Raw genomic sequence first — 7495 nt, 5'->3', positions numbered from 1 at the left:
ATATATATATATATACATATATAAACTGTAATATTTTCTATAATTAGATATTGTTAATATAACAATACATAAAAACAGGCTAGAGTTGAAGTGCTCAGCATGAGCTAGAATTCCAATTATAGTTAGAATGGAGACATACGGGTGGAAGACCGCAAGAACAATACCACATATCCAATACAAGATTTAATATATATGTGTGTGTTCAAATCATTCTAGAATCAATAAATATAGTTTTAAGTCTCTAAAATGTCTAAAATAGTAAGATAAGATAAAATAAAAGTACACAGGCATATACAATGACATAAACTTCAGAAATATCATGAATGTTTAAAATATTTATTTAAAAATATTTATAAACATGCATAGTTTCCAAGTTGTATAAAAATATTTAACAGTTAAATGAACATATTGCGATATATAAACGTTCAGTATGATTTAACATATAGTGGGTAAATATATACGATATGATATGATATGATATTACAAAATTTATATGTATTATATTAAAAACGTGTACATTACAAAAGGATATGTATATATACTATATCAAAAAAAAAAAGACCTGTACAATACAGATGTAATGTTAAAAGTTTCCATCTACGGGCCGTTTCTGAGATGTGTCTATTAATATGGTGTAGTACTCATATTAGAAATAATTAGACACTCCCTTCATAAGGGTGTTCATTGTCACACAAATAGAGGAAAGAATAAAAATATAAAAAGGTTACAGTGACATAATACAATAGTTAACACATAGGATTACATACATGTAAAATCAGAAGGACCCAAAGCATTACATCATGGCACATCTTACACTATTCCACTTAATATTCTCGAATTCTACTAAACAAAATCAATCTACCACTACTGACCCCAGTGACCTGTGAGCTGTCCAAACTACCAGTGCCCACATACCAAAATCTGCTCACTTCATGGTTACCATGAAGACCAATCCCTCATACCCATCACCAGCAATATCATTATCATCACAAACAGCACCATTGTCATCATCACCATTGTCATCATCACAATTGCCATCAGCACCGCCGCCATTATTATCGATGTCGTCATCATTGTCAGCATCAGTTACTACTACTGTCTCCACCACCACAACCCTTACCAGTCCTTCATCATTACAACCCAGCAGTAGGATGACTAAAATCTCAGCCCAACCAAATTCACCAGACACAACCCTTACCACACCATTCCCAGAATCATTCACTTCTAAATCTTTTATAAACAAACAATTGCCACATATCCCACCCTCACAAACAAAATGGAACCCAAAAATCTGGCATTATTTCCTCCATGAGAGGATGTGTTTGCAACAGGACTTTCTTTTCAGTCACCTCCCAGGAACACATAGGATCACAGTTTCCTCTATCGGCCCACTGGTTGACAGAAACAGCATCCTTCACAGTGATGCAAAAGACATGGCTGAGATTCTGCAATACTGCTCTGTGTTCAGTGACCCTGATTCAGTTGACTCAAGCAGCTTTGCTTCTTGAATCCTCTACATGCCCTTTCCGACATAACCATCGACGCTACTGACATCCTAGCAGCAATAAAAGAAATCAAACCTGATTCAGCAGTGGGTCCTGACAGGTTCCCTGCTAAAGTGCTGAAGGAGTGCAGGCAGCAACTTGCAGCTCTTCTTGCAAATCTCTGGAGGAAATCACTGGATGCTGGTTTTATCTCTCAAAACCTCTCCCAGTCAGTTGTTCCTATCTTTAAAAAATGGAATAAATTGCTCCCAGTAAACTACTGTCCAATCTCACTCACCTCTCATATCATCAAAATATTTGAGAGAGCATTGAGATCAAGAATAACCACCTTCCTAGAGCAAAATCATCTTCTAAATAGCAACCAGCATGGCTTTCGTGGTGGGTTTAAAACAGTTCCTCCACCACTTTGATGACATCTTAAATGCACTAAGTGAGGGCTTCAATACTGATGTCATATATCTTGGTTTCAGCAAGACCTTTGACAGAGTCGACCACAATATACTGTTAAAGAAACTATCTCTCACTGGAGTCAGTGGAAAACTACTTCAATGGATCAAGTACTTCCTGACAAACAGGACCCAGCATATTGTGGTTGATGACATCCACTCAAGACCAGCGAAAGTCATTAATAGGGTCTTGCAGGGTATGATTCTGGGTCCACTTCTTTTTATTGTCTATATCAATGATATTGCAGATTCCATCGAACATAGCACCATTAAAATCTTTGCAGATGACTCTAAGCTCCAGAAAGTCATTAAGAGAGTATATGATCGAATGATGCTTCAATTGGAACTATGCACAGTAACCCAGTGAGCACAAAATAACAATATGCAGCTGAATGAAGAAAAATTTGAGCTCATCCACTTTGGAAAAGAGGGCATACTCAAACAACCATTTACACTACTGTCAGGAGATCTACTTGAACCATTAGATAATATCAGAGATTTAGGTGTAACTGTCAACAGCAACCTTAGCTGGAGTGTGCACATCAACAAAAAAGTCAATGTTGCTTGTAGAATGTACTAATGGATCCTTAGAACTTTTCAATCTAGAGATCATGAAACCATCATCCTTCTTTTCTTCACATTCACTAGGCCCTTACCTTAAATACTGCTGCCCATTGTGGCCCCCTATAGAAAACAAAACATAATGAAGATCGAAGTGCCACAAAGATCAATCACTAAAAATATAAATGGCACAACAGGAGTTGATTATTAGGCTCAATTTAAACAGCTGAAACTCTATTCTCTGCAATGCCGTCATAAGCGATGCATTATTTGCACCATGTGGAAAATATTCCACCAATATTATCCAAATGGTATCGGTATTATGTTTACTATTCACCCAAGACTAGCTCCCTGTGCAATGCATCCCTTACAACAGTCAAGATCACATCACATAAGAACATTGCGACACAATTTCTTCACTGCAAATGGTCCTGCTCTTTTCAATGGTATCCCAAAAGAAATTAAAGTAGAAAAAGACCACAACTTTCAAACGGTACCTGAACAAATTCCTCCAGGAAATAATGGATAAACCACCTACACCTGGATACATCTCAGCCACTCTGCTTGAGTGGTCCAGGGTGTTCTGAAATAATTAAAAGCTTTTTTCAGGTAGTGCTATTGAATTAGTCATGGTCTAGGTTGATTATGGCTGCAACCAATCTAAGTTATCTAAGTGACCGACAATGATTTAAATGAAGGTGATGATGCAGGAGAGAATAGACAGTATCATGTCTAACTACAAGAGAAAGATGAACTAAAAGGAATGTAGAAAGATAGAAACAACAAGTACGTTTGAACCAGTGACCTTCAGCTTATACCCCTTTTGTGCTAGTGTACTTTACTCACTCAAAAGGTGATCGTTACTTTCGTCTCCTTTCCTGCAGATTCATTTGTCATCTGAGTTTTCTGGATCATTGCCTTCATTAGGTTTGTTCTAAGGGCTTGTTCCTGAATGACTATACTTACCATTTTTGTCTCTCATTTCAAGTTCTTGTTCAGAGCCAATGATCTTTACTTTCAACATTCTCAGTTTGTTGTATGAATTGACCATGTAGTTCCATTTCTTTCCATTTGTTTATTCTGTTGTTATTCCTTTTCTCTTTGAATTCTATTGTTTTGGAAACTTTTTGTCTATGCTAGCAAGTTGGATAAAATGCTTAGTGGCACCTCTCCCAATTCTTTATGTTTGAGTTCAAAACCTGCTGGCACCAACTTTGACTTTCCTTATTTTCAGTTTCATAATATAAAGTACCAGTCAAGTACTGGGAGTTGATGCTGTTGAAATTGCTGGCTTTGTGACAAAATTTGAAGCAAATATTATTGTTAGTATAATTTATTGTTTCTGGATTTTGTCTGCCATTATGATTGTGTCCCACTTATTGACTAATAACAATAACATTCCATCAGCACCAAATTATTATACATTGTCTCTCATATTATTCAATCTTATTATCAACCAAAATATTAACAACCTGAAGTCTATATATAACTTAGCTAGGATGAAGAATCATTTGTCTTTTAGTATATATGTCTTTGTTAACAGTTGTATTTGCTTGTTGCATATCATATTATTCAATATTATCATTGTCCAACCTTTTACTATTAGCAATCTTTACTCTATATAGGGAGTTATGGTATTTAGAATATATTTTTTATTCTAGTATAAATGACTATGTGTCAACAATGTTTGTTGTATACATATATGACTGTGTGACATTTGAAGAATATATTAGTGGGTCACTGAGTATTTTAAATACTACTAGACTGCCTATGACCTGTTGGGTCACCTGGAAAGTCTGAATTTTTGTTTCATGGGTTTTTTTTCTTTTCCGGGATATTACACATGCTTTCAATGAATGTGACATTGAAATCACATGTAAATAGCTCCTTTCCCCAGGAAAGAAAAGATTTGGCTGCTATTTGTTGCATGCCCTGCTACCACGTAACAGGTATTTCGGGTCCTTTATCGCAAATAGCTGTTATGTGGTAGCAAGGTGTGCTTGAAATAGCAACTAAATCTTTGGAGCTGAGATACATTGAATGCACTCATAAAAATTTTGTATTCCCTTGGGGTGATCTTTCGCTTTGACTCTCAGAATTGTCATCCAGATCAGCTGATTTTGTTTGTTAATTTCCGTAAATTTTTTTTATTTATTTACTTATGTTTTAAAGAGAAAGAGAGGAGAAAGTGAAAGATGCATGAACGTGTGTATGAAATGGATGTGTATATGTGTGTGTGAGAGAGTGCCACTTATACATACATGAGAACGCACACGTTCACTCACTCACTTTCTCTCTCATACACACAATGCACATGTACATACAAAAAAGATGTGCGTATATGTATTGATGCATGTACATATACATGACGATACACCCCTTCACTCACTCTCTCTCTTTTTCTCTTTTTCTCTTCCCCTCTCACTCTTTCTCTCTCTCTCTCTTTCACACTCACATGTCCATTTCATATACATGTACATACATCTTTCTCTTCCTCCTCTCACTTTAAAACAAAAGTAAATAAATAAAAATTTTTTATGGAAATTAACGAACTCCAGCTGACAAGCTAAAGATCGCCATGCACTTGAAAATAATTAAAAAACCATTAGAATATTGTCTGTTTAAAGAAAGCTAAAATATAAATACTTACTGTACAAACAGCTTACATTTTTAAAATCACATTCAGTTAAAAATATTTCTAAATGATTAAAATATAGTGTATGTCAAAAAGTTGATGGATTTTTTTTGTTTTTTTTTCTTAGAGAGTGTGAAGACTGTGTGTATATGTCACAGATAGTAGACATGTGTTTGTGTTAATTGACATGCCATGACATTCAGTATGTGTGTATGTGTGTTGACATGACGGAAGCCATGTTTTTTTGTTAAGCAATAACAAACAAAAATTGTATTTTCATTAATAAATAAAGGTTCAAATATCACAAAAATTTGTACTACACTGCCGAAGGTAAGTATGAAAATAAATATGCAAAAAGAAATTAAGATAAAATATACTATTTCTGAGATATTTCGGGTACACACAAACATCTCTAGAGTTTTAGTATTATTAAAATGGCAGCATATTTGGGGTCATTTGTCCCTTCTAATTATTACATGTTCTGCTACAGTCCTGACTTATTAATAATTCTATTCGTTTTCTCTGTAACACGATACCTCTACATTGGATATCAGGTATCAGGCTTTGTAGCCTATCAACAGGTTCTTGATTTTAATGTATTTTCAATATGTTTATATTCTAAATTATTTTTTCTTCTTGTTTAAGGCAGTGCACTGATAGAATTGTTAGCATGTAGGGCAAAATGCTTAGCGGCATTTTGTCCCTCTTTACATTCTAAATTCAAAATCTGCCGAGGTCAACTTTGCCTTTCATCCTTTCAGGGTTGATTAAACAAGTACCAGCTGAGTACTGAGGTTGATGTAATTGATTTAGCCCCTCCCCCAAAACTGCTGGCCTTCTGCCAAAATTTGAAAGCAATATTTTCCTGATTTTTTTCATCCTTTATTTTCTATTTTTCATTGCTTAGTATTCTTTGATTTTATAGCATTTTTATTTTTATTTTGACTTTTCATTTTTTCTCCTTTTTCATTTTTATTTTCTGTTTTTTTTTGTTCTTATTTATTTCCTTCTATATCTTTATTTTTGATTTTCCGTCATTTTGCAAATTTTTCATTTTATTTTTTATCCTTTATCATTTGGTTATAACCTTTCCATAGGATTGAAGTTTTCTTTATCTTCTGCCTGTATTTTTATTTGGATCTTTCTCTATAATTCTATATTTTTATTGTTGTATTTTATTTTTTTTACTATTTTATTCTAATTGCTATTGTTATCTGATAACCATCGCCTATGGACAAGTTTAATAAAGCAAACTCCAAGGTTAAAACCTAAATGAAATAGATATTATATACATACATATATATTTATGTATGTTTATATGTATGTATACTCATTACTCATTTACTTGTTTCAGTCATTTGACTGCAGCCATGCTGGAGTACCACCTTTAGTCGAACAAATCGGCTCCAGGACTTATTTTTGTAAGTCTAGTACTTATTCTATTGGTCTCTTTTGCCAAACTGCTGTTTTTTATACCTACTATGGACTGTTCAAAGACTATAAACTTCCTACACTTAGAGCCTTGGATCTTTTAATTCATCATCATCATCATCATTGTTTAACGTCCGCTTTCCATGCTAGTATGGGTTGGACGATTTGACTGAGGACTGGCAAGCCAGAAGGCTGCACCAGGCTCCAATCTGATCTGGCAGAGTTTCTACAGCTGGATGCCCTTCCTAATGCCAACCACTCCGAGAGTGTATTGGGTGCTTTTACGTGCCACTGGCACGAGAGCCAGTCACACGGTACTGGTATATATTCTCTGGGCATTCTAAATCTCTTTTTTTAAAGTCCAGATTTATTTATTACTGAAGAAGAGTTGCATTTTAACAAAGAAATAACTCACTTTTATCTATAAATGATAAAAAGTTTTGAATGGTACAACAATGCACTATAATACAAAAAAAATGGACTATATACCTGTTGTAATTTAGTTATCCATAGTCTGATGATTTTTCGGAATACAATTCCTTCTTCAGATATTCTTAGATGGAGTTGCTGCTATAATCTGTTTTCCAACAGCTTTTCTTTTTTCAGAAGCATCTCAGCAGTGGTCTCCCGAAGTTCCTTCCGGAATTCCTCATGAGAAGTGTGTGAGACTATGTCTCAATCTCGTGTGTGTTGGTACATTTGTAGCGCTGCTTCTAAGTTATGTATTATACGTGCAGCTTCCTCCCCCCCCTTTTTTCCTCTTCCTTTTTTTTGTTATACACAATAGATGAGCATATCAAAAATGAACCTACATGCATCCAGATGTAGCTAAATAATATATTGATTACCAACCTCCAGCCTGTTGTTAATTTGGGGTCCTAGTCTGTGTATGAGTAATGCTCCCTTAATTCTTAAAT

Source organism: Octopus bimaculoides, chromosome 8 (assembly GCF_001194135.2).
Source record: "Octopus bimaculoides isolate UCB-OBI-ISO-001 chromosome 8, ASM119413v2, whole genome shotgun sequence".
Lineage (NCBI taxonomy): Eukaryota > Metazoa > Mollusca > Cephalopoda > Octopoda > Octopodidae > Octopus > Octopus bimaculoides.
The sequence above is the reverse complement of the archived record's forward strand: the minus strand, read 5'-3'. Positions refer to the sequence as shown.